This window comes from Ranitomeya variabilis, chromosome 4 (genome assembly GCF_051348905.1).
Source record: "Ranitomeya variabilis isolate aRanVar5 chromosome 4, aRanVar5.hap1, whole genome shotgun sequence".
Classification (NCBI taxonomy): Eukaryota; Metazoa; Chordata; class Amphibia; order Anura; family Dendrobatidae; genus Ranitomeya; species Ranitomeya variabilis.
This window is the reverse complement of record NC_135235.1, coordinates 669,586,412-669,614,114: the sequence shown is the minus strand read 5'-3', so window position 1 is coordinate 669,614,114 and position 27,703 is coordinate 669,586,412. Positions and strand designations below refer to the sequence as shown.

The window sequence follows — 27,703 nt, the reverse complement described above, 5'->3', positions numbered from 1 at the left end:
TGAAAGGATCCGTTGCCCCTGTCATCCGATGAAAATTATTAAAAATGAAAAAGTGAAAAATTTAAATAAAAAAGTATTTTTGGTCTGAAGACCAGACCCGTGTGCCTCTTATGGACACTAACCATGAACTGGTTCTCTGAGAGCCAGCATGAGGGTGTATACTGTAGAGGAGGAGCTAACTTTCTTTGTATTACTTAATGTCAGCCTCCTGGTGGCAGTAGCATAACACCCATGGTCTGTGTTCCCCAATGAGGCGAAGGAGAAAATCACATTGTATGATTTTTAAATAATTAAATTGCATTTTATTGCATGAAAAAAGTATTTGATCACCTACCAACCAGCAACAATTCTGGCTCTCAGAGACCTTCTTTAAGAAGCCTTCCTACTCTGCACTCATTACCTGTATTAATTACACCTGTTAGAACTCGTTACCTGTATAAAAGACACCTGTCCACACAATCAATCACACTCCAACCTCTCTACCATGGCCAAGACCAAAGCGCTGTCTAAGGACACCAGGGACAAAATTGTAGACCTGCACAAGACTGAGATGGGCTACTGTACAATAGACAAGCAGCTTGGTGAGAAGGCAAGAACTGTCAGCATAATTATTAGAAAATGGAAGAAACACAAGATGACTGTCAATCTTCCTCGGTCTGGGGTTCCATGCAAGATCTTGCATTGACGCTAAGATTAATGTTAGTAACATGTCCAGGACAGCTTGAAGTTCACCAATGACCATCTGGATGATCCAGTGGAGACATGGGAGAAGATCATGTGGTCAGATGAGATAGAAATAGAACTTTTTGGTATCAACTCCATTCACTGTGTTTGGAGAAAGAAGGATAACTACAACCCCAAGAACACAGTCCCAACCTTGAATCATGGTGGGGGGAAACATGATACTGTGGGGGTGCTTTTCTGCAAAGGGGACAGGCGACTATACTGAATTTAAGGAAGGATGGATGGAGTCAGGCCAGGGCAACTAAGGAGTGGCTCCGCAAGAAGCATTTCTAGGTCCTAGAGTGGCCTAGCCAGTCTCCAGACCAGAACCCAAAATAAAATCTTTGGAGGGAGCTAAAACTCAGTGTTGCCTAGCGACAGCCTTGAAACCTGAAAGATCTGGAGAAGATCTGTATGGAGGAGTGGGCCAAAATCACTACTGAAGTGTGTGCAAACTTGGTCAAGAACTACAGGAAACTTCTGACTTCGGTAATTGCAAACACAGGTTTCTGTACCAAATATTAAGTTCTGTTTTTCTATTGTATCAAATACTTATTTCATGCAATAAAATACAATGTAATTATTTAACCCCTTCCTGACATCCGACGTACTATCCCGTCGAGGTGGGGTGGGCCCGTATGACCGCCGACGGGATAGTACGTCATGCCCTTTAATGCGACGCCGCGACTTCAGGCGCGGTGATCGCATTAAAATTCCGATGCCATCTTACCTTATGGAAGATGGCCTCGGCATTTCGGGGTATGGCGCCGCCCCCCCGGCCTCCCGATCGCTGTGATTGGCTGTTCAATTCTCAACAGCGAATCACAGCCTTTCTCACTGTTTCAGCCAATCAGACTGGCTGAAACAGTGAGGTCTAAGGCTAGGATCGAGTACCGATGTACTCGATCCTGGGGCCGGTGCCTGGCAACGCCAGGCACCGGCCAAAACCCCCCGGATTGGCGCGATCGACGATCACATCGATCGCGCCAATCGCAGGGCACAGCGGCGGTATTACCGCGCTGTGCCCTGCTTCTAACTCCGCTCCGGTGCCCTCCTCTGCCTGCTCCTCCTCTGCCTGCTCCTGCTGATTGGCGCGATCGATGTGATCGTCGATCGCGCCAATCACAGGGCACAGCAGCGGTATGACCGCGCTGTGCCCTGATGGTGACCTGCCGGTGACCTGCTGGTCACCTGCCGGTCACTTGCTGGTGACCTGCCTATGACCGGAGCTGTGAGCTCCGATCATAGGCTGGTGCCTAGCAACACCGGCGTCACCAGGGCCTCCCCTGATTGGTGGGATCGATGTGATCATCGATCCCACCAATCACAGGTCACAGCAGCGGTGTGACCGCTCTGTGACCTGTGTCACCTGTCCCTGACCTGTCTGACCGCTCTTCAGGAATCCTCACACTTGGTGAGGGTTCCTGCAGAGCGGTCACGCTGTCAGATCCCCCTCCTGTGCTGAGACTTGTGGTGCCACAGTAGCCTGTGACACCATAATTCTCACTAAAAAAACAAAAGAAAGAAGACAGAAGAAAGAAGACAGAAGAAAGAAGAGAGACTACAACCGTAAGTGTTGATACCCCGATCCCGGCCCGATCTTTCTTACCCCCCCCCCATCCCCCATTACCCCCCCCCATCCCCCATTACCCCCCATCCCCCATTACCCCCCCATCCCCCATTACCCCCCCATCCCCCCTCCACCCTCACTTTGCGCCGCGTCCGTCCGTGCCCAAATTTAGCAGCCGCCGAGCGTTGATTGGTGACGCAGTTCACCGATCAACACTCGTGCTCACTTTTCTCCTCCACATCCCCGTCCGCGCACCCCGCCGCTGCGTCTGAACCCGTGCCTTTCGGTTCTTTTTTTTTTTTCACATCCCCGTCCGCGCACCCCGCCGCTGCGTCTGAACCCGTGCCTTTCGGTTCTTTTTTTTTTTTCACATCCCCGTCCGCGCACCCCGCCGCTGCGTCTGAACCCGTGCCTTTCGTTTCTTTTTTTTTTTTCACATCCCCGTCCGCGCACCCCGCCGCTGCGTCTGAACCCGTGCCTTTCGGTTTTTTTTTTTTTTTCACATCCCCGTCCGCGCACCCCGCCGCTGCGTCTGAACCCGTGCCTTTCGGTTCTTTTTTTTTTTTCCATATCCCCGTCCACGCACCCCGCCGCTGCGTCTGAACCCGTGCCTTTCGGTTCTTTTTTTTTTTTCCATATCCCCGTCCACGCACCCCGCCGCTGCGTCTGAACCCGTGCCTTTCGGTTCTTTTTTTTTTTTTCCACATCCCCGTCCCGCACCCCGCCGCTGCGTCTGAACCCGTGCCTTTCGTTTCTTTTTTTTTTTTCACATCCCCGTCCGCGCACCCCGCCGCTGCGTCTGAACCCGTGCCTTTCGGTTCTTTTTTTTTTTTCACATCCCCGTCCGCGCACCCCGCCGCTGCGTCTGAACCCGTGCCTTTCGGTTCTTTTTTTTTTTTCCATATCCCCGTCCACGCACCCCGCCGCTGCGTCTGAACCCGTGCCTTTCGGTTCTTTTTTTTTTTTCCATATCCCCGTCCACGCACCCCGCCGCTGCGTCTGAACCCGTGCCTTTCGGTTCTTTTTTTTTTTTCCACATCCCCGTCCCGCACCCCGCCGCTGCGTCTGAACCCGTGCCTTTCGTTTCTTTTTTTTTTTTCACATCCCCGTCCGCGCACCCCGCCGCTGCGTCTGAACCCGTGCCTTTCGGTTCTTTTTTTTTTTTCACATCCCCATTCACACACCCAGCAGGCGCCGAATTTTGATAAGTGACGCAGTTCACTTATCAGAGCTAGGGCCTGCTGTTTTAGACTTTTCCTTTCACAGGTATTTTTTTTCCCTATTTGCTTTTTTTCTTTTACTTTTCAGAAGTTTGCACCAAACACTATCCCCCCCCCACACGTACACAGTTCCAATAAATTGCACCCAAGCACCATACTCACACAAAAAATGTCCCGTTCATCCCGTTCGTCCCAGCAGCGCTATTCAGCAGAGGAGGCATATTCTTTTCTTGCCTCCGACACTGATAGCGAGGGGGAGGATCCCACATTCCTTTACTCTTCAGATTCTTCATCCTCTTCCTCCTCCTCCTCCTCCTCCTCATCTTCCTCCTCGGGTCCTGCGGAACCGCCTCGCAGACGCCCCAGGAGAGAAGATGACGCAGCACCCACTCCTGAAGATGAACCAGCGCGCCCTTCTTCGGATCCCATATGGACCTCGCCCCCCGAAAATTACGAGCCACTGATTCCTGATTTTGTGGCAGAATCAGGAATCAGGTTTGACACCACCGGCCTCACAGAAATAGACTTTTTCAAAGTCTTTTTCTCTGAGGATTTTGTTAACCTCATGGTGGAGCAAACTAATTTATATGCTTGGCAATTTTTGGAGCAAAACCCCGGTTCATCATTTTCTAACTGGTCTCCTGTAGACGCAGTTGAAATGATGCAGTTTTGGGGCCTGGTCCTCCACATGGGGATCCTGAAGAAGCCAGAACTTCGGCAATATTGGAGTGTGGATATTTTATATAACACTCCAGTGTGCCGAATGGTCATGGCTCGGACGCGTTTTGAGGCCATCCACAAATTCCTGCATTATTCCGATAATGCACAGTGTCCCGCACGAGATGACCCCAATTTTGACCGTCTATTCAAAGTTCGGCCGGTCATCGAACACTTCAGCAAAAAGTTTGCTGAAGTGTACGTGCCCAAAAGGGACATCTGTGTGGATGAGTCCTTGGTTCATTTTAAGGGGCGGCTCAGATTCCGTCAATACCTGCCCAGCAAAAGGGCCAGGTACGGAATCAAACTCTACAAGCTGTGTGAGAGTACCTCAGGGTACACCCACAGCTTTAGAGTTTACGAAGGGAAGGACAGCAGGATTGAACCACCTGAGTGTCCCCCTGTCTTGGGAGTGAGTGGGAAAATAGTGTGGGATTTGGTGCACCCACTGCTGGATAAAGGTTATCACCTCTACACTGATAACTTTTATTCCAGCATCCCACTCTACAAATCCCTCTCTGCGCGAGGTACCGCAGCCTGCGGTACTGTCCGCAAAAATCAGAGAGGCCTCCCGAAGACGCTACTTGGGCAGATGCTCAGAAAAGGTGAGAGCAAAGCCCAATGTAGCGACCACCTGCTGGTGGTCAAGTACAAGGACAAGAGGGATGTCCTTCTGTTGACCACCATACACGGTGATGGCAGCGCCCTCAGCACTGTACGGGGTACCTCTACACAGGTCAGCAAACCTGACTGTGTACTGGGGTACAACAAAAACATGGGGGGCGTTGATCTCTCCGATCAACTCCTCCAACCGTACAGTGCTTTGAGGAAGGCCAAGGTGTGGTACAAAAAGCTGTCGGTGTACATCGTACAAATGGCAATGCTTAACGCTTTCCTGCTGTCACGATGTGCACGCCACACCGATACGACGTACCTTCAGTTCCAGGAGGTAGTGATTAAGGCCCTGATGTTTGGCACGAGGGAAGGAGCGGGCCCCAGTACTTCCGGAACTGAGGGTGCTCGTATTGTACCAGGTCAGCATTTTCCGGGGGTGGTCCCGCCAACTGGTAGAAAAGGTAAGCCGCAAAAAAGGTGCCGAGTGTGCTACAAACGAGGAGTACGCAAGGACACCATCTATCAATGCGACACCTGCCCCGACAAACCTGGCCTGTGTATGAAGGACTGCTTCAAATTGTACCACACCTCCATGCACTACTAATTAGGAACCAGTAGATTAGTTCCAAAGAGGGGGCGCATCTAAGTAAGTTCCATGGGCGTCTAGGTTCCAAAATGATGTCACTTGTGGGTTTTTTTTACTGTTTAGGCACATCAGGGGCTCTGCAAACGGAACATGACGCCCTCAGAACCAGTCCATCAAAGTCTGCATTCCAAATCGTCACTGCTTCCCTTCTGAGTCCCGAAGTGCCCAAACAGTTTTTTCCCACATATGGGGTACCAGCGTACTCAGAACAAAATGGACAGCAACTTTTGGGGTCCAATTTCTCTTGTTACCCTTGGGAAAATAAAAAATTGGGGACTAAACAATCATGTTTGTAGAAAAAATAGGATTTTTTATTTTCACACCCGGGCGTTATAAACTTTCGTGAAGCACTTGGGGGATAAAAGTGCTCACGACACATCTAGATAAGTTCCTTAGGGGGTCTAGTTTCCAAAATGGGGTCACTTATGGGGGGTTTCCACTGTTTAGGCACATCAGGGGCTCACCAAATGGAACATGATGCCCGCAGACAATTCCATCAAAGTCTGCATTCCAAAACGTCACTACTTCTCTTCCGAGCCCCGAAGTGTGCCCAAACAGTAGTTTTCTCCCACATATGTGGTACCAGCGTACCCAGGACAAATTGGACAACAACTTCTGGGGTCCAATTTCTCCTGTTACCCTTGGGAAAATAAAAAATCCTATTTTTTCCCCACAAAAATGATCTTTCAGTCCCCAATTTTTTATTTTCACGCCCAGGCGTTATAAACTTTCGTGAAGCACTTGGGGGATAAAAGTGCTCACGACACATCTAGATAAGTTCCTTAGGGGGTCTAGTTTCCAAAATGGGGTCACTTATGGGGGGTTTCCACTGTTTAGGCACATCAGGGGCTCACCAAATGGAACATGATGCCCGCAGACAATTCCATCAAAGTCTGCATTCCAAAACGTCACTACTTCTCTTCCGAGCCCCGAAGTGTGCCCAAACAGTAGTTTTCTCCCACATATGTGGTACCAGCGTACCCAGGACAAATTGGACAACAACTTCTGGGGTCCAATTTCTCCTGTTACCCTTGGGAAAATAAAAAATCCTATTTTTTCCCCACAAAAATGATCTTTCAGTCCCCAATTTTTTATTTTCACGCCCAGGCGTTATAAACTTTTGTGAAGCACTTGGGGGATAAAAGTGCTCACGACACATCTAGATAAGTTCCTTACGGGGTCTAGTTTCCAAAATGGGGTCACTTATGGGGGGTTTCCACTGTTTAGGCACATCAGGGGCTCGCCAAACACGACATGGCCTCCGATCTCAATTCCAGCCAATTTTAGCTTGAAAATGTCAAAGGGCGCTCCTTTCCTTCTGAGCCCTGCCATGCGCCCAAACAGTGGTTCCCCCCCACATATGGGGTATCAGCGTACTCAGGACAAATTGGACAACAACATTTGGGGTCCAATTTCTCCTGCTACCCTTGAGAAAATAAAAAATTGGGGACTAAACGATCATGTTTGTAGAAAAAATAGGATTTTTTATTTTCACACCCGGGCGTTATAAACTTTCGTGAAGCACTTGGGGGATAAAAGTGCTCACGACACATCTAGATAAGTTCCTTAGGGGGTCTAGTTTCCAAAATGGGGTCACTTATGGGGGGTTTCCACTGTTTAGGCACATCAGGGGCTCGCCAAACACGACATGGCCTCCGATCTCAATTCCAGCCAATTTTAGCTTGAAAATGTCAAAGGGCGCTCCTTTCCTTCTGAGCCCTGCCATGCGCCCAAACAGTGGTTCCCCCCCACATATGGGGTATCAGCGTACTCAGGACAAATTGGACAACAACATTTGGGGTCCAATTTCTCCTGCTACCCTTGAGAAAATAAAAAATTGGGGACTAAACGATCATGTTTGTAGAAAAAATAGGATTTTTTATTTTCACACCCGGGCGTTATAAACTTTCGTGAAGCACTTGGGGGATAAAAGTGCTCACGACACATCTAGATAAGTTCCTTAGGGGGTCTAGTTTCCAAAATGGGGTCACTTATGGGGGGTTTCCACTGTTTAGGCACATCAGGGGCTCGCCAAACACAACATGGCCTCCGATCTCAATTCCAGCCAATTTTAGCTTGAAAATGTCAAAGGGCGCTCCTTTCCTTCTGAGCCCTGCCATGTGCCCAAACAGTGGTTCCCCCCCACATATGGGGTATCAGCGTACTCAGGACAAATTGGACAACAACTTTTGGGGTCCAATTTCTCCTGCTACCCTTGAGAAAATACAAAATTGGGGACTAAACGATCATGTTTGTAGAAAAAATAGGATTTTTTATTTTCACACCCGGGCGTTATAAACTTTCGTGAAGCACTTGGGGGATAAAAGTGCTCACGACACATCTAGATAAGTTCCTTAGGGGGTCTAGTTTCCAAAATGGGGTCACTTATGGGGGGTTTCCACTGTTTAGGCACATCAGGGGCTCGCCAAACACGACATGGCCTCCGATCTCAATTCCAGCCAATTTTAGCTTGAAAATGTCAAAGGGCGCTCCTTTCCTTCTGAGCCCTGCCATGCGCCCAAACAGTGGTTCCCCCCCACATATGGGGTATCAGCGTACTCAGGACAAATTGGACAACAACATTTGGGGTCCAATTTCTCCTGCTACCCTTGAGAAAATAAAAAATTGGGGACTAAACGATCATGTTTGTAGAAAAAATAGGATTTTTTATTTTCACACCCGGGCGTTATAAACTTTCATGAAGCACTTGGGGGATAAAAGTGCTCACGACACATCTAGATAAGTTCCTTAGGGGGTCTAGTTTCCAAAATGGGGTCACTTATGGGGGGTTTCCACTGTTTAGGCACATCAGGGGCTCGCCAAACACGACATGGCCTCCGATCTCAATTCCAGCCAATTTTAGCTTGAAAATGTCAAAGGGCGCTCCTTTCCTTCTGAGCCCTGCCATGTGCCCAAACAGTGGTTCCCCCCCACATATGGGGTATCAGCGTACTCAGGACAAATTGGACAACAACTTTTGGGGTCCAATTTCTCCTGCTACCCTTGAGAAAATAAAAAATTGGGGACTAAACGATCATGTTTGTAGAAAAAATAGGATTTTTTATTTTCACACCCGGGCGTTATAAACTTTCGTGAAGCACTTGGGGGTTCAAAGTGCTCACCACACATCTAGATAAGTTCCTTAGGGGGTCTAGTTTCCAAAATGGGGTCACTTATGGGGGGTTTCCACTGTTTAGGCACATCAGGGGCTCGCCAAACACGACATGGCGTCCGATTTCAATTGCAGCCAATTTTAGCTTGAAAATGTCAAACGACGCTCCTTTCCTTCTGAGCTCTGCCGTGCGCCCAAAAAGTGGTTCTCCCTCACATGTGGGGTATCAGCGTACTCAGGACAAATTGGGCAACAACTGTTAAGGTCCATTTTCTCTTTTTACCCTTGGGAAATTAAAAAAATTATTGCTGAAAGATCATTTTTGTGACTAAAAAGTAAAATGTTCATTTTTTCCTTCCATGTTGCTTCTGCTGCTGTGAAACACCTGAAGGGTTAATAAACTTCTTGAATGTGGTTTTGAGCACCTTGAGGGGTGCAGTTTTCAGAATGGTGTCACTTTTTGGTATTTTCTGCCATATAGACCCCTCAAAATGACTTCAAATGTGAGGTGGTCCCTAAAAAAATGGTTTTGTAAATTTTGTTGTAAAAATGAGAAATTGCTGTTCAACTTTTAACCCTTATAACTTCCTAAAAAAGAAAAATTTTGTTTCCAAAATTGCGCTGATGTAAAGTAGACATGTGGGAAATGTTATTTCGTAACTATTTTGTGTCACATAACTCTCTGGTTTAACAGAATAAAAATTCAAAGTTGGAAAATTGCGAAATTTTCAAAATTTTCGCCAATTTTCCTTTTTTTTCACAAATAAACGCAAGTGATATCGAATAAATTTTACCACTATCATGAAGTACAATATGTTACAAGAAAACAATGTCAGAATCGCTAAGATCCGTTGAAGCGTTTTGGAGTTATAACCTCATAAAGAGACAGTGGTCAGAAATGTAAAAATTGGCCCGTCATTAACGTGCAAACCACCCTTGGGGGTGAAGGGGTTAAAAATCATAGAATGTGATTTTCTGGTTCATATTTTTAGATTCTCTCACAGTTGAAATTTTTCCAATCTCCTGGGAGTGTTGAGTTCTGGAGTAGTTGTATGTGTGCAGATGTGGGAAGCTGCATCTTCCACAGATTTCTCTTCCGGGGGACATGGGACTCTGCGTTCCCCAAATGCCAGGCAATGCAGGACGTTGCTGTGTCTGGTACTAGGCACTGGTGGGATTGTGTCCATTCTGCTGTGCAGGTTAGCAGTTATCTGGGGATGACTGGAAGGTATTCAACATCTGATCAGTTTATTTAGTATCTGGCGGGCTATTTAACCCTGCTCACTGGTCAGGCCTTTGCTGTTTATTGCAGTTCCTCTATATACTTTAGAGGTGAGTGGTGCTGGCAATATTGTTTATTAGTGATGAGCGAGTATACTCATTATTCAAGATTTCCCGAGCATACTAACAAACAGGCAATCCCTGCATATATTCAGGCTGTCTAGCAGCAGCAAATCATGCAGCTGCGACGACAAATACTAAATCTCCGAGCACATCCAAATACTTGTAAACACCAATTGCTGTTTGAAGAAACCAGCGTGGGATAAATACAATAACCACAATTTGCCAAAGGGCAACTAATTCCCAACTAAAGGTTAAAGTAAAACATAACTTTTAATTCTACTATTAAAGATTAAATTTAAAATTTGCTATACTGGTGGATGTAATTATTAGGATATTGCCAATTGCGCTCTCATCCCTTGGATTTATAATATCCTATCTATTAATTCATTTAACTCCTAAAGCATGACGCGGCCGCTACCACTGCTCTTCTAGGTAATTATACACATTCCACAAGTTAGCTACTAAAATAACTAGACCTCCCCAAAAGTGGTAGCGGCCGCACCATGCTTTAGGAGTTAAATGAATTAATAGATAGGATATTATAAATCCAAGGGATGAGAGAGCAGTTGGCAATATCCTAATAATTACATCCACCAGTATAGCAAATTTTAACTATGAAACTAGTTGTACCCACCTAGATCTTGACTAGGCACCAGCTGCATCACCAGATGCAAGCTGCCAGATGACAGTGGGCCTGGGAAATGCTCTGCCAAAATCCCCCTTCCATCTCTGGGAGCTGGGGGAAGAGTATTCCTGGCCCTCATGGGTCCATCTAGTTTGGCAACTTGCACCTAGTGAGCCTGTGGCTCTGCCTTTACTGGTTTTGTGCCACTTTTGCTAGGTCTCTCTGCATAGCACATAACACAAAAAACTTGGATGTTACAATATTCCAAAACAGCTAATAAAGTCTTCTGAAGCAGCAGTTGATATCATCACGCGTCTGTGTCAACAGGTATGAACAAGTGGTAAAAGGCCCAAGGACTGGACAATATCAGCCCCTATTCCGAAGAAGGCAGATGCTACAAACATTGGAAACTATAGGACTTTTGCGCTCATACCTCATGCCAGCAGAATACTACTGAAGATCCTACAAAGATGGATATAACCTTACATTGATAAAGAGCTGCCAGAGAAACAAGCAGGATTCAGAAGAGGCAGAGGAAGAAGAGATGTAATTGCTAACATTAGAAGGATACTGGAAAAGGCCAAAGAATACAAGGAGATCTATTTTTGCTACAATGACTACAGCAAAATCTTTGATTGTGTTGATCAACAGAAACTTTAGAATACCATGAAGGGTATGGGTGTGCCAAACCATATGATGAGCCTCATTTTAACCTTTACATCGACCAAGAAGCAACAGCTGGAATAGAAACACAGTGACACAGCATGGTTCAAAGTAGAGCGAAGCATCAGACAAGGCTGCATCCTGTCACCACTTCTATTTAATTTATATGGATGAGCTATTTTCAGGAAGGCTGGACTTGCCGAAAAAGAAGGTATCAAAATTGCTGGACTAATCATCAACAATCTTAAATACGCAGATGATATAACATTGATAGCAACAAGCATAAATGGAATGAAATACTTATCAAGGAGTGTCAAGAAGAAGAGCTTGCACATGGGACTGCTACTCAACACAAAAAAGACAAAGATATTCACTACTGCCAGGTACGACCGGAACACATTTAAGATGAATGCCGATGAGCTGGAAGTCATAAAGGACTTCAACCTACTCGAATCAATGACCACTCAAAAAGCAGCGACAACACAGGAAGTTAATAGGAGAATTGCTATCAGAAAATCAAGAATGAAGTTACTGGACAAGTTCTTCAAATCAAGGAAGATTTCACTGACGTTGAAGACATGGCTTGTACATAATTGAAGCTTTTCTGTGGTAACATAAGGATGCAAAATCTGGACGATAAAGAAACAAAAGAAAAACTGACGGCCTTGAATGTGGTGCTATAGAAAGATACCATGGAAGGAAAGAAATCAATTTTAGAACAAAATAAAACTAGATATGTCACTCGATGCAAGGATCATCAAACTATGACTTGCCTACTTTGGACACTTTATAGGAAGAAAGCAATCATTTAAGAAGGACATCATGGTCGGAAGAATAGAAAGAACAAGAAGAAGAGGAAGACCAGCAACCCGATGGTTTGAAACTATCAAGATGACGATGGAGAAGAGCCTGGTGGATCTGTCTGGGCTTACACAAGATCGACCTTCCTACAAAGCATTCATCCATCAAGTGGTTTGAGATAAAGTGGAAGGCCTTTGAATAGCTGTGTGAAGTTGGCACCCCATGTTCTCAAAAGATGAATAAAAATACACCATTCGTTTGTGCTGCGTTTGTGCTGGTTTGTGCCGCAAAAATGAACGTTTGCGCCGCTTTGGTTCCAGAGATATTGCACGTTATATTTTTATGAAGCTCCGCCCACTTTCCACCCCATGTTCTTAAATTTTAAAAATGAATACACCATTTGTTTGTGCTGCGTTTGTGCTGGTTTGTGCTGCAAAAATAAACGTTTGCACCGCTTTGGTTTCCGAGATATTGTGCGCTCAATTTGCTGAAACTCCACCCACTTTCCACCCCATGTTCTTAAATTTTAAAAATGAATACACCATTCATTTGTGCTGCGTTTGTGCTGCAAAAATAAACGTTTGCACCGCTTTGGTTTCTGAGATATTGTGCGCTCAATTTGCTGAAACTCCACCCACTTTACACCCCATGTTCTTAAATTTTAAAAATGAATACACCATTCGTTTGTGCTGCATTTGTGCTGGTTTGTGCTGCAAAAATGAATACACCATTCATTGGTGCTGGATTTGTGCTGGTTTGTGCTGCTTTGGTTTTTGAAATCTCGCATTGAGTTTGTGCCTCAAATCACTGTAACTGATATATGGATAAAGGGAGATAAAAAGAAATGAAAAACACCGGCTAGCCATAGCAATTTTATAATAAAAAAAAAAATGTATGAATTGTTCCTTACTAGACCCCATACTTCATTTCGATTTCCTGCTTGTGATGCCCCTCCCCCACACACTGTAACTTGGGGAAAGGCCTAAGCAAATGTATGCCTAACAATCTGACTACTAGCTGAGAGACTCCCAGGGTAAATCAAGTGTACTTACTTATTGGAACTGAAAATGTGCTAAACTGTCTTGATAGATTTCTGCAAAGCTATTACCTGAGCAAAGAAACTTTAGTTCAATCATGGAGTTGTACTTTTATCTGTCTACAACAGTGTTTCCCAAGCAGGGTGCCTGCAGGTGTTGCAAAACTACAACTCCCAGCATGACCGGACAGTCAAAGGCTGTCCGGGTATGCTAGGGGTTGTAGTTCTCCAACACATCAAGTTGTTTGTAATTACAGTAATGCTTTAACCCATTAAAAGAGTACTCTGCTGCAAAACTTATCCCCTATCCCACCCCCCGGGGGGGGGGGGGGGGGGTTTGGTACTGACCACTGGGACCCCCTGCAATCTCCTGCAGTCGCCCTCAGTGCTCCCCTGCATGGAGCAATCACCGCCCTGTGCAGAGTGGCTGCCAACCACAGGGCTTTGCTGTGGCAGGCACGCCCCCACCATTTATTACTATGGGAGAGGCAGAGATACACAATACACTTTTCATCTGTAAAAGTAGAGAGAAGTGAGCGTGCTAAGAATAGGATTATTTAATCTCAGTACAGTGATCCCTCAACACATACAATGGCCCCAACATGCGATCATTTCAACATATGAAGGACTCTGTTGAATGCAGCATCACCTGCTGCTCCAGTATGGTTTTAACATACGATGATTCACCTGGAACTAATTACCATTGTATGTTGAGGGACCACTGTATCTTAACTATTAAAAATTATGTAATCAATTATTTTCCATATAATACACTGCATGTAAAACTAAAAAAAAACATTTTTTGTTTTGATCAGATGCCCAGGAAGCCAGCCTGTGACTATGATGACATTATAAATGTCATCTGTTCTTCACATGAAAAAATTATTCCAGGACAGGCAATAGCATTCCCCTCAGAAAAAGTATGGGTAGACTTGTGTCAAAAATTAAATAACAAAATTTCACCAAAAAAACTTTACACGTTTGTAAAGACAAATCGGCACAATGTATGGGATGCCCTTGGTCTGTACAAAGATGTTACAAATATCCCAAAACAACCTTCCAACAGTGAGAGCTCAGAAGGAACACAGAGTCATTCATCAGTTCAGTGCTATGACATTCAGTTTGAGTTCAGTCTTTCTTTTCAGAGCTGGATCAAAATTTGGCCTGAAAAAGTAATTTACAATGACAAATCTATGTATGCTGATAAAAGAGAATACACAATCTTAAAACCTGGTACATGGACTCACATATTGAATGAGGAGATCTGGAAAAATATCAAGTCATCGTGCACACTTAAATTCAGGAGGGCAAAGGTTTATCCAAATGTTGTATCTAACTACATACAGTTAGGTCCATATATATTTGGACAGAGACAACATTTTTCTAATTTTGGTTATAGACATTACCACAATGAATTTTAAACAAAACAATTCAGATGCAGTTGAAGTTCAGACTTTCAGCTTTCATTTGAGGGTATCCACATTAAAATTGGATGAAGGGTTTAGGAGTTTCAGCTCCTTAACATGTGCCACCCTGTTTTTAAAGGGACCAAAAGTAATTGGACAGATTCAATAATTTTAAATAAAATGTTCATTTCTAGTACTTGGTTGAAAACCCTTTGTTGGCAAGGACTGCCTGAAGTCTTGAACTCGTTGACATCACCAGTCGCTGTGTTTCCCCCTTTTTGATGCTCTGCCAGGCCTTCACTGCGGTGGTTTTCAGTTGCTGTTTGTTTGTGGGCCTTTCTGTCTGAGGTTTAGTCTTTAACAAGTGAAATGCATGCTCAATTGGGTTGAGATCAGGTGACTGACTTGGCCATTCAAGAATATTCCACTTCTTTGCTTTAATAAACTCCTGGGTTGCTTTGGCTTCATGTTTTGGGTCATTGTCCATCTGTAGTATGAAACGACGGCCAATCAGTTTTGCTGCATTTGGCTGGATCTGAGCACACAGTATGGCTCTGAATACCTCAGAATTCATTCAGCTGCTTCTGTCCTGTGTCACATCATCAATAAACACTAGTGACCCAGTGCCACTGGCAGCCATGCATGCCCAAGCCATCACACTGCCTCCGCCGTGTTTTACAGATGATGTGGTATGCTTTGGATCATGAGCTGTACCACGCCTTCACCATACTTTACTCTTTCCATCATTCTGGTAGAGGTTGATCTTGGTTTCATCTGTCCAAAGAATGTTCTTCCAGAACTGTGCTGGCTTTTTTAGATGTTTTTTTAGCAAAGTTCAGTCTAGCCTTTTTATTCTTGATGCTTATGAGTGGCTTGCACCATGCAGTGAACCCTCTGTATTTACTTTCATGCAGTCTTCTCTTTATGGTAGATTTGGATATTGATACGCCGACCTCCTGGAGAGTGTTGTTCACTTGGTTGGCTGTTGTGAAGGGGTTTCTCTTCACCATGGAGATTATTCTGCGATCATCCACCACTGTTGTCTTTTCACCAGTGCTTTCTTTCTTTCTCAGGATGTACCAAACTGTAGATTTTGCCACTCCTAATATTGTAGCAATTTCTCGGATGGGTTTTTTCTGTTTTCACAGCTTAAGGATGGCTTGTTTCACCTGAATGGAGAGCTCCTTGGACCGCATGTTTACTTCACAGCAAAACCTTCCAAATGCAAGCACCGCACCTCAAATCAACTCCAGACCTTTTATCTGCTTAATTGAGAATGACATAACGAAGGGATTGCCCACACCTGTACATGAAATAGCCTTGGAGTCAATTGTCCAATTACTTTTGGTCCCTTTAAAAACAGGGTGGCACATGTTAAGGAGCTGAAACTCCTAAACCATTCATCCAATTTTAATGTGGATACCCTCAAATGAAAGCTGAAAGTCTGAACTTCAACTGCATCTAAATTGTTTTGTTTAGAATTCATTGTGGTAATGTCTATAACCAAAATTAGAAAAATGTTGTCTCTGTCCAAATATATATGGACCTAACTGTAGATATAACAGGGTGCTGCACAGAGTGTGATGCACAACTATCCATAAAAGTTGAAGAAATACCAGAGATTGCTAAGCCAGTAGTGCTTAAGTGTATGATCTGCAATATTGATGACAGTCTCCACACAGGAAAATCAAAACGTAAATTATCAGGAGATTTAAGAAAAAGGTTGTCAAAAGAACTCTGGGAAGGACGAAAACAAGCACATGTATGGCGAGCAGCTGAGGCTTATAAAGTTATGGATGTTGGTGACCCTGAGCCTAGCCATCTACCAAATCTAGCAACGTTAAGAAAAGCCAAGCAAGAGATTGGCGAAAGAGAGTTAATGCACAAGGACCCAATTCTTTCATTACATCTCCTGAAATACAGTGTTCCTCAGACTGGAAGCATACACAACATTGGTCTAGATCATTTTTTTTGCCATTACTGGACCCCGTCTCAGATGCAAGTGTACCAAATAAAGTCAAAGAACTTGGGTTCCTATGTAAGTTTTGATGCAACAGGTTCAGTAGTGAGAAAACTAAAAAGACCTGTTGGCATTTCTGGACACATCTTTTTGTACCAAGGGGTTTTGTGTTCGAGTGGAGATCATATCCCAGTAGTGCAGATGCTTTCTGAGAGCCATACTATTAATTCTATAGCACAATGGCTGACAGAATGGAAACAAGCAGGTGCTACTGTTCCAAAGGAAGCAGTTTGTGATTTCTCCCTCGCTTTGCTTGGAGCTCTAGTTAAGGCTTTCACTCCTTACCCCGACTTGAAGACATATATAAATCAGTGTTTTGGAGTGTTGACCAGGAATGTTGCATCAAAACTACCACCATGCTTTATTAGAATTGATGTTGCGCACTGTATCAAGCTTATTAGCCGATGGGAATGTCTGAGGCAAGCTGGAAACAGAGTAAGGGAATTCTATCTCAGAGCAATGGCACAACTTCTACAGTCTACATCACTTGATGATGCGAGAGAACTCATTCATTCAATTTCAGTTGTTGCTTTTAGTGAATCAGAAGGGAATGATGACAGAGGCACACCAGTTTTATCAGAGACTAGCAAAGTTCAACTGAAGAGATGGATTGCAGAGGGACGTGTTTTACCCACTGTCACTGAAGATGACTATGTAGTAGAGATGAAAGAACAAGAGGATGAGCCTATTCAACCATGCCAAACAGACCTGAAAATATGGGCAACAGAAATTTGTGAAAGGAGTAAGATGCTTGCAGCAAATCATGGTGACCGAGACAATTTACATTTCCTTCCAGAACTTGTTCCAAATCTTTTAAGAATGGCATGTTACCTTCCACTTTGGACAGCCATAATGGTTCCACACTTTAAAAGTGTGAACATGACAGCAAGTTCTGCAAATGTTGAGGCTGAATTTAAGAACATAAAAAATGGACTCTTTAAACATGAATGTCTCCCTATTAGAACCGACCGATTTGTAATTCGTCACCTTGAATTTATGGAAGGCAAAATGAAACTTTCCTCAGTTCTCATAAAGAAAACCGAAAGCAGTGAAAATATGAGCCAAGAGAATGGGCCAAAAAACAGCAACTGTGAGGAGGATTCACAAGTTCACATAAAATTGGGTGATGAAAGTAGCTTGCAGGAGCAGCCTGTTGAAAATTGGAAAGGTCTCAGTATTCCTCCAAAAAAGAGATTGTCCTACCTAACCCCATGTTCCGAGTTGCTGCACATGGACACAAAATTTAGCCGAAAAAAAAGGTGAGCATTTTGAAAAATGGTAACCATCTAGCTAAAAAACCAATACAAGTAAACAAAAAGCTTATAAGTATCATTAATACCTGTGCATTTGATTCATTTTGCCAGTGTCTTTGTTGTGCATTCTGGGACAGTGGATTATTTTGCAATTATGTCAACAAAGAGAACACCGTTGAAATTTTTGAATTGGTGCAGACAATTGTGACAAAGGGAGTTGGAAAGGAAGTTTATACAATGAGGGCTAAAATACTGTCTGGAATATTTGAATATGTTCAGCTGAAGTCAGGTGTGAGGCAGGTCAATGCTGAATGTAATGTTGCACACATAATCTCAATGACAATGAGACAGGTACCAAGTGTAATAATTAAAACACAGTGTTCTTCTGTGTACTGCAATAGAAATATAGCTAATTCAAGAGCAATCCCTCTTCTGCCAATCAATATACATATTTTAGAAACTAATGGACTTAGTAAACTTCAGCTAGCATTGGAAGATGGGCTACACCTAAATGTTTCAAAATGTCTAAAGCCATTAAAGTCACCTCAAGAGTGTCCAGATGGCTTGAAAATTCAGGATGCATCTTCATTGAAATTCCTTTGCAGTGGTTCGGTCACGCACAGCTGCACCACTGGACAAGTACTTTGTATTGAAATAAGTGCAGAAACACAGTATACACTGTCCGAAATACCTGTGAACATACATCTGGACAGTCATTCATTTGTGCTAGGAGGGGTTGTTGCCTTCATTCCAGGAACTGGCAATATGTCTCTTGGTCATTATGTTGCCTATTGTAGAAGAAAATTTAATGGCTGGGAGAAATATGATGACCTGTGTGACTTTATTACAACAGCCTCTGCAAAGACCAAGATACAACCCCATGTTGTAATATTTACAAAGGAGGAGTGAATATGTGGAGAATCTGTCTCATCATGAGTCCCGTGGCAAGTCACAGGCTGCAAGATTGTTGTGGAAAGTTTAAAAGTATCCTGGCACCAAACAAAGTGTTAGTAATGCTTTCCTCTAAGGTTGTTTTGGTGCTTAAAGTGTATGTTTAAAATAACCTAAAATATGCCTTACCAATATTTTTTTATTCTGTTAACATTTTGTTAATGTGGATTTCCCATTATGATTAAACCGTTTCATGGTTCTTTAAACAGTTCTGCTGTCTACAAAGTTTCATCTGTTATTGGTAATTCCATTTTTGTCTGTGTTTGATTTGCAAAGATTTATTAAGCTCTGAAGGTCCTGTTTAGTTGGACAGCTATATTAACCCTTAGTGACAGAGCCAATTTGGTACTTAATGACCGAGCCAATTTTTACAATTCTGACCAGTGTCACTTTAAGAGGTTATAACTCTGGAACGCTTTATCGGATCCCACTGATTCTGAGATTGTTTTTTCGTGACATATTGTACTTCAAGTTAGTGGTAACATTTCTTCGATATTACTTGCGATTATTTATGAAAAAAATGGAAATATGGCGAAAATTTTTAAAATTTTGCAATTTTCAAACTTTGTATTTTTATGCCCTTAAATCAGAGAGATATGTCACAAAAAATAGTTAATAAATAACATTTCCCACATGTCTACTTTACATTAGCACAATTTTGGAAACAATTTTTTTTTTTTGTTAGGGAGTTATAAGGGTTAAAAGTTGACCAGCAATTTCTCATTTTTACAACACCATTTTTTTTTAGGGACCACATCTCATTTGAAGTCATTTTGAGGGGTCTATATGATAGAAAATAACCAAGTGTGACACCATTCTAAAAACTGCACCCCTCAAGCTGCTCAAAACCACATTCAAGAAGTTTATTAACCCTTTACGTACTTCACAGGAACTGAAACAACGTGGAAGAAAAAAATGAACATTTAACTTTTTTTTGCAAACATTTTACTTCAGAACCATTTTTTTTAATTTTCACAAGTGTAAAAACAGAAATTTAACCACAAATTTTGTTGTGCAATTTTTCCTGAGTACGCCGATACCCCATATGTGGAGGTAAACCACTGTTTGGGCGCACCGCAGAGCTTGGAAGTGAAGGAGCACCGTTTGACTGTTTCAATGCAGAATTGGCTGGAATTGAGATCAGACGCCATGTCGCGTTTCGGGAGCCCCTAATGGGGAAACCCCCCACAAGTGATACCATTTTGGAAACTAGACCCCTTAAGGAACTTATCTAGATGTGTGGTGAGCACTTTGAACCCCCAAGTGCTTCACAGAAGTTTATAACGTAGAGCCGTGAAAATAAAAAATCGCATTTGTTTTCACAAAAATGATGTTTTCGCCCACAAATTCTTATTTTCACAAGGGTAACAGGAGAAATTAGACCACAAAAGTTGTTGTGCAATTTCTCCTGAGTACGTCAATACCCCATATGTGGGGGTAAACCACTGTTTGGGCGCACCACAGAGCTTGGAAGAGAAGGAGTGTCGTTTTACTTTTTCAATGTAGAATTGGCTGGAATTGAGATCGGACGCCATGTCACGTTTGGAGAGCCGCTGATGTGCCTAAACAGTGGAGACCCCCCACAAATGACACCATTTTGGAAACTAGACCCCTTAAGGAACTTATCTAGATGTGTGGTGAGCACTTTAAACCCCCAGGTGCTTCACAGAAGTTTATAACGTAGAGCCGTGAAAATAAAAAAATCGAATTTTTTCTACAAAAATGATCTTTTTGCCTCCAAATTTTTATTTTACCAAGGGTAACAGGAGAAAATGGACACCAGAAGTTGTTGTACAATTTGTCTTGAGTACGCCGACACCCCGTATGTGGGGGTAAACCACTGTTTGGGTGCATGGCTGAGCTCGGAAGCAAAGGAGCGCCATTTGACTTTTCAATGCAAAATTGACTGGAATTGAGATCGGACGCCATGTCGTGTTTGGAGAGCCCCTGATGTGCCTAAACAGTAGAAACCCCCCAAAAGTGACCCCATTTTGGAAACTAGACCCCCCATGGAACTTATCTAGATGTGTAGTGAGAACTTTGAATGCCCAAGTGCATCACAGAAGTTTATAATGCAGAGTCGTGAAAATAAAAAATATATTTTTTTTAACAATAAAGATTTTTTAGCCCCCAAGTTTTTATTTTCACAAGGGTAACAAGAGAAATTGGACCCCAAAAGTTGTTGTCCAATTTGTCCTGAGTATGCTGGTACCCCATATGTGGGGGTAAACCACTGCTTGGGCGCACGGCAGAGCTCGGAAGGGAAGGAGCGCCATTTTGGAATGCAGACTTTGATAGAATTGTCTGCGGGCGTTATGTTGCGTTTGCAGACCCCTAATGTACCTAAACAGTAGAAACTCCCAACAAGTGACCCCATTTTGGAAAATAGACCCCCCAAGGAACTTATCTAGATATGTGGTGAGAACTTTGAATGCCCAAGTGCTTCACAGAAGTTTATAATGCATAGTAGTGAAAATAAAAAATATTTTTTTTTCCCACAAAAGATTTTTTAGCCCCCAAATTTTTATTTTCACAAGGGTAACAAGAGAAATTGGACCCCAAATGTTGTTGTCCAATTTGTCCTGAGTATGCTGGTACCCAATATGTGGGGGTAAACCACTGTTTGGGCGCACGGCAGAGCTCAGAAGAGAGGGAGCACCATTTGACTTTTTTAGCGCAAAATTGGCTGTTGTGTTTGGAGACCCCCCTGATGTACCTAAACAGTGGAAACCCCCAAATTATAACTCCAACCCTAACTCCAACACACCCCTAACCCTAATCTTAACCCCATCCATAATCCTAATCACAACCCTAACGATAATCACAACCCTAACCCCAAAACAGCCCTAATCTCAACCCTAACCATAACCCTAATCAAAACCCTAAATCCAACACACCCCTAACCCTAATCCCAAACGTAACCCTAATCCCAACCCTAATCCAAACCCTAATCCCAACTCTAACCCTAACTTTAGCCCCAACCCTAACCCTAACTTTAGCCCCAACCCTAACCATAACTTTAGCCCCGTCGTCACAAAAAAAGTTCAATGTAACCTTTTTTTTGTACGTCGCGTCCGCCATTTCCGCGCATGCGTGGCCGTAACTCTGCCCCCTCCTCCCCAGGACATAGACTGGGCAGCGGATGCGTTGAAAAACTGCATCCGCTGCCCACGTTGTGCACAATTTTCACAACGTGCGTCGGTACGTCGGGCCGACGCATTGCGACCGCCCCGTACCGACGCAAGTGTGATAGAAGCCTAAGGCTACTTTCACACTAGCGTCGTACTCGGCTCATCGCAGTGTGCCGGGCCGACGTACCGACGCTAGCGTTGTAAGCGCCACACAACGGGTGCAGCGGATGCTGTTTTTTCAACGCATCCGCTGCCCCATTGTGAGGGGAGGCGGGGGCGGAGTTCCGGCCGCGCATGCGCGGTCGGAAATGGCGGACACGTCGCACAAAAAAGTTACATGTAGCTTTTTTTGTGCCGACGGTCCGCCAAAGCACGACGCATCCGTCGCACGACGGATGCGACGTGGCAATCCGTCGCAATGCGTCGCTAATGCAAGCCAATGGAGAAAAAACGCATCCTGCAAGCACTTTTGCAGGATGCGTTTTTTCTCCGACGCATTGCGACGGAGGCCAAAAAACGCTAGTGTGAAAGTAGCCTAACCCTAGCCCTAACCCTAACCCTAAATTTAGCCCCAACCCTAGCCCTAACCCTAACTCTAGCCCTAACCCTAACCCTAACTCTAACCCTAACCCTAACTCTAACCCTAACTCTAACCCTAACTCTAACCCTAACCCTAACCCTAACTCTAACCCTAACTCTAACCCTAACTCTAACCCTAACTCTAACCCTAACTCTAACCCTAACCCTAACCCTAACTCTAACCCTAACTCTAACCCTAACTCTAACCCTAACCCTAACTCTAACTCTAACCCTAACTCTAACCCTAACTCTAACCCTAACCCTAACCCTAACTCTAACCCTAACTCTAACCCTAACCCTAATTTTAGCCCCAACTCGTCTTCTCCTGCCGGCCGGCAGATGGCAGCAGATGGCGGGCGCACTGCGCATGCGCCCGCCATAAGGAAAAAGCCGGCTGGCAGGAGAAGACAGAAGAGGACCCAGGGACACCGGGTGAGTATGTTAGGGTCCCCGAATCCCCCTATTTCTCTGTCCTCTGATGTGTGATCACATCAGAGGACAGAGAAATACAGATCGCTTTTTTTTTTTTTTTGCGGTCGCCGGTAACCTGTTAATTACCGGCGATCGCAAAACGGGTCGGTGCAAACCGACCCCGATCATGTTCTTTGGGGTCTCGGCTACCCCCGGCAGCCGAGACCCCAAAGAACATCCGGGTGCCGGGCGGCGGGCGCACTGCGCGTGCGCCCGCCATTTTTTCCCGGAAAAAAGATGGCGGCGCCCATGGGGACCCACGAGGAGCACCGGGGGAGGTAGGTAAGTATCGGGGGGCTATTGGGGGCCATCGGGGACCCTATTTCTCTGTCCTCCGATGTGCGATCACATCGGAGGACAGAGAAATTAAACGGCACATCGCGTTTTTTTTTTTTTGTTGCGACCGCCGGTAAACGGTTAATTACCGGCGATCGCAACTCGGGGGTCGGTAAAAAACCCCCGAATCATGTTCTCTGGGGTCTCGGCTACCCTCGGCAACCGAGACCCCAGAGAAAATCCGACTCTGGGGGGCCCTATTCACTTTTTCCACAGCGCCGTTAATTAACGGCGCTGTGGTTTAAGTACCCTTAGCGGCCGCCGTTAAAAGGCGTATCGGCGGTCGTTAAGGGGTTAAAATAACCATACTTTTGTTTTGAGCCAGACACAAAATCATGGTCTACCACGGTTTTGAGTCCAGCAAGAAAACCGCATATGGAGCAAAAATTAGCCAACTAGAGTCACTTGCGGACCCCAGCCAGATCATAGAAATGAATGGAGCGTATGCCCAGTATGCCCAAATGTAATGTTAACCCAGCCATATTCACACTGCAATCCAAAGCCATCACACACAAAGTGGTGATGTCTACGGTCATTGCATATTTATGCAAAGATTTTCATAGAAGATGACAGTCACTTTACATAAACTGGCCAACGTCAAAAGTAATCACAATCTTTTTTTTCCCTGGAATTCTTTTTATAGTGCAACGTAATTTGGCTAAACAATGTTTGCTAGGTATAATGGGCTTCAGGGCTGGTGCAAGGGTTTTTGCCACCCTAGGTGAAAGCTAATTTTGCTGCCCCCTTGACCCCGCCCATTGGCTCCACCCATTAACACGCCCTGCCTTACTACTGGGGTGAAAATAAATGAATGACTACAACCAATGGCACTCGTGCTTAGCTGTAGAGGTTATAAATCCAGGAGTAACCTGACCTTGTTCCTCAGTGATGGTGCAAACTCTTTACTAGTCTGCGGTTCCCTCCAGGGTGAATGGTCTGGTGTCACGAATATGGTGGAAGCCGAAACTATCCCCACTCAATAGGTGAGAGTGTCAACTAATGCTGCTCAGGCAATAACCTCGACTCTGCATAATGAAATGGAAACAGACATTAGCCCCCACAGAATGCCGACCCCTGGCTTATGACATCACTATGACATCGCTGGAGGCGGAGTTACAACTCAGGTAGCAGAGATGTACATACAGACATTACCTCCTCTGCCAGGTATAACCTCTTCCCATCACTGACCAGTCACGGTGTATGAAGTATTAACCCTGTGTATGTCATAATAAACCATGTATGCTACTGTAATCCCTTAATGCTAAATTAACTTCTCTGATGACCACTATGTTTTTTGATGCAACTAAAATGGGGCATTAGCAAAGCTAGCACTCAATGTCTCGGGAACCAAAGCAACACAAACATTGATTTTTGCGGCACAAACCAGCACAAACGCAGCACAAACGAATGGTGTATTCATTTTTAAAATTTAAGAACATGGGGTGGAAAGTGGGCGGAGCTTCATAAAAATATAACGCGCAATATCTCTGGAACCAAAGCGGCGTGAACGTTCATTTTTGCGGCACAAACCAGCACAAACGCAGTACAAATGAATGGTGTATTCATTTTTAAAATTTAAGAACATGGGGTGTAAAGTGGGTGGAGTTTCAGCAAATTGAGCGCACAATATCTCGGAAACCAAAGCGGTGCAAACGTTTATTTTTGCAGCACAAACCAGCACAAACGCAGCACAAACAAATGGTGTATTCATTTTTAAAATTTAAGAACATGGGGTGGAAAGTGGGTGGAGTTTCAGCAAATTGAGCGCACAATATCTCGGAAACCAAAGCGGTGCAAACGTTTATTTTTGCAGCACAAACCAGCACAAACGCAGCACAAACGAATGGTGTATTCATTTTTAAAATTTAAGAACATGGGGTGGAAAGTGGGTGGAGTTTCAGCAAATTGAGCGCACAATATCTCGGAAACCAAAGCGGTGCAAACGTTTATTTATGCAGCACAAACCAGCACAAACGCAGCACAAACAAATGGTGTATTCATTTTTAAAATTTAAGAACATGGGGTGGAAAGTGGGTGGAGTTTCAGCAAATTGAGCGCACAATATCTCGGAAACCAAAGCGGTGCAAACGTTTATTTTTGCAGCACAAACCAGCACAAACGCAGCACAAACGAATGGTGTATTCATTTTTAAAATTTAAGAACATGGGGTGGAAAGTGGGTGGAGTTTCAGCAAATTGAGCGCACAATATCTCGGAAACCAAAGCGGTGCAAACGTTTATTTTTGCAGCACAAACCAGCACAAACGCAGCACAAACGAATGGTGTATTCATTTTTAAAATTTAAGAACATGGGGTGGAAAGTGGGCGGAGCTTCATAAAAATATAACGCGCAATATCTCTGGAACCAAAGCGGCGCAAACGTTCATTTTTGCGGCACAAACCAGCACAAACGCAGCACAAACGAATGGTGTATTTTTATTCATCTTTTGAGAACATGGGGTGCCAACTTCACACAGCTCCTTTGAATAGCAATAGTGAATAAAAGGAGCCATTGCTTCTTCACGGCTGGTGGATCTATCTAGGTTTGCACAAGATCGATCTTCCTACAAAGCGGTCATGCATCAAGTAGCCATGGGTTGAGATCGAACTGAAGGCCATTAAATAATAATAAAGAATACAAGGAGCCATTGCTTCTTCACGGCTCCTAAAGTCTTTCTCCTGAAAGAGATGTCTACACTTCTAAGGCAAAAATGTATACCATAATACTAAACAGATTCCCATCAAAAATGTAATTTTTCATAGCTAAAATTAGGAATTGCTTCTTCATTTGGAATACTGTTCTGCTCCATGTAGGCAAGGAAATTAACATGCACTGGAAAAAAAACGTAAAAACACACATTGCTGCCAGTGTAACGAAGATCATTGTGGGAGCAGCATTTGTCCCATAAAACACCCTGGACCTGCTGCACCGATACCTGAAGTAGGTTTGCAGTGCTATATATGACAAATGCTGCTCGCATCATGATAGTCAATGCTGCAGGCTCTCCACACAGCAGCTCTCCTCCTCTCCCCACGTGTAATGGCAGGAAGCAACGCAGGTGAATAGTTCTCAGCTAAATAAAACTACAAATGTCTGTTTTGACATTCTCTGAACTTTTGTTTGCTTTTCCCCTCTATGAATCTGCCTTCACATAATTGGCTAATGTCATATGGGGGATAAAAGTAAGCCCCTCCCCCAGTGGAATCTCTGTTAACACCCCTTTTATTGAAGGGGAGATTTGGCTGAAGAGGAAATGTATATGTTGGGTACCCTAAACTATGATAGCCTAGATCTCATCAATTCAGTGGTGAAAAAAATGTTGTATATATCCCCTCTGCCCCTTTTTAGCGAAATATATAGTTTAAGCTAAAAAATATTCTCCGCCCTGGACTCCCTCCCAGACAAGTGCTGGCTAAGGTCCTGCACTACCGTGACAGAGACGCAGTTCTTAGATATGCCAGAGAGCATCCTGATCTCAAGATAAATGGCTCCACGATCTCTATATTTTCTGAATTTTCCATAGAAGTGCAGAAACAAAGGGTCAAATTTGTGAATATCAAGAGGAGGCTGAGGGAGCTGGGTGTCACCTAGTCGATGTTGTACCCGGCCAAAGTGAGAGTGGTCGCCGAGGGGGCAGTACAATTTTTTACGGAGAATAAGGAGGCACTCAGATGGCTGGACAGCAACGAGCAACAACTGCACTAGGCAAAATCAAACGACTCAGCAGGTTCCTACTGCTGTATTTTTCAGAGTGATCCGATGGCTCTTTTTTCCCCCTTGGTATTGATACTTTTATTTTCAGGTTTTTTGGGATCGAGTTTATGGATCTCTGTTCCTTGCTTCCTCCAATTCTCTAATCAACATCTGATCCTTCCTGCCAGTTTCTGCTTTTACTTGGGATATCTTCTTAATGCAGAGCCTTCTAAAATAAGCCTTCATAGCTTCCCAAACCATCAAAACCGACGCTGTCCCAGCATTAATTCTAAAGTACTCTCTAATATCGCCCCCTATATGTCAGTCCAGGTTAATAAGTTGTAACCAGAATGGGTTCAGCCTCCACATGCACCCTCTAGCAGGTACAAATCCGACTCCCTCAAGTGGCACAGTCATGGGGGAATGATCCGATCTCGTTTTAGCCATGTATGTTACTTCCCCAACAAGGCCAAGCATCTGAGTATTGCCCAATGCCAGGTCAATTCTCAACAAAGATGCAAAGGAGGACGAGAAACAGGAATACTCATACACAACAAGATGTGAAATCCTCCATAAATCATGCAGAGCAGTTTCCTTCAGGACTGCTCTAAATGTACAATTACCTCCCGGTCTCAACGGCTCCCGTCTGTCCCGGTCCCAATGTGTGTCTGGAATGTTGTTAAAATCACCCATAATTAGAAATGGTACCCCCAGGGTTTCTTCCATTATTTCTAGTACTCTGTAGAGCAGTCTCCCACAATATGGCGGTGGAATATATAATGAGACCAGCC

The 27,703-nt window shown here is 44.1% G+C and overlaps 2 protein-coding genes across 5 annotated transcripts in view; both read right to left on the bottom strand.

Moving 5' to 3' along the window:
• The window catches only part of LOC143766268 (uncharacterized), a 211,950-nt gene that overhangs the window by 129,266 nt on the left and 54,981 nt on the right, over window positions 1–27,703 (bottom strand). The window lies entirely within an intron of this gene.
• LOC143766270 (uncharacterized) overlaps window positions 1–27,703 on the bottom strand; it is a 246,911-nt gene that overhangs the window by 198,155 nt on the left and 21,053 nt on the right. The gene's annotated exons all lie outside the window — the stretch shown is intronic.